The sequence below is a fragment of the Colobus angolensis genome, unplaced genomic scaffold (assembly GCF_000951035.1).
Source record: "Colobus angolensis palliatus isolate OR3802 unplaced genomic scaffold, Cang.pa_1.0 Scaffold57, whole genome shotgun sequence".
NCBI lineage: Eukaryota > Metazoa > Chordata > Mammalia > Primates > Cercopithecidae > Colobus > Colobus angolensis.
Window position 1 is genome coordinate 1,029,481 of NW_012119265.1, and position 1,049 is coordinate 1,030,529.

The following is a 1,049-nucleotide window of genomic DNA, read 5'->3' on the forward strand; positions in this document are numbered from 1 at the left end:
CCCGCCCCCGGCTCTCTGACGCCCCCGGCCTGGAGATGCGACCCGGCACGCACAACCCCAGGCCCTGCGCGGTTGTCGGGGTTCCTTCCCGTTCCCAGAGCGAGAGCGAAAGCCGGAACGGCCTGTGTTTTCCTGCGGGGCCCCGCCCCATCCCGCTCACTCCGGGCCAATCCTTCCGTATCTCAATGCGAGGCAATCAAATCGTACGAATTACGTGTCCACCGTGTTCCCGGCGGAGTCTTAAAGCTGAAAGGGATATTAGAGAGCATCTAGACCAGGGCGGCATATGTCATTTATATTTTTAGTAGCCACAGGAAAAGAGGAAAAATAACAGGTACATTTTATTTTTAAAATATTTTTATTTAACCCCGAATGTGCAAATTATTATTTCAAAATATAATCAATATTCAATTTATTCATATTTCACTTTTTTGTCTTTGAAATCCCAGTGTGTATTTGATGCGACCTAGAACCATTTCACAGTCAAATGTGACTGGCTAGTGCCCACTGTATTGGACAGCGAGGGTGAAAGCCACCCTCTCATATCATAGGAGGAAACAGGCCCTTCAGAGAAGTGAGGTAAGGTGAGCAAGGATTGGGAGCTGGGTAGTGATAGAGCCAGGTCGTCTGATCCCGAGTCCTGATCTTTTAACATTCAGCGTTGGGACTAGTCTATCGGCTTTCCCCCATCCCCAGATAGGGTCTTCCTGGGTCACCCAGGCTCTCCTGCAATGATTCGATCGCGGCTCACTGCAGCCTCGAATTCCTGGGCTCGAGCGATCCTCCCACCTAAGCCTCCTGCGTAGCATAGACCTACAGGCGTGCGCCACCACGCCGGGCTAATTTTATTTTTAGTAGAAGCGAGGTTTCACCATATTGCCCAGGCTGTTCTCAAACTCCTCAAGAGCGATTCTCCGGTCTCAGCCGCCCAAAGTGCTGGGATTACTTTTTTTTTTTTTTTTTTGATGTGGAGTCTCGCTCTGTCGCCCAGGCTGGAGTGCAGTGGCGTGATCTCGGCTCACCGTAATCTCTGCCTCCCGGGTTCAAGC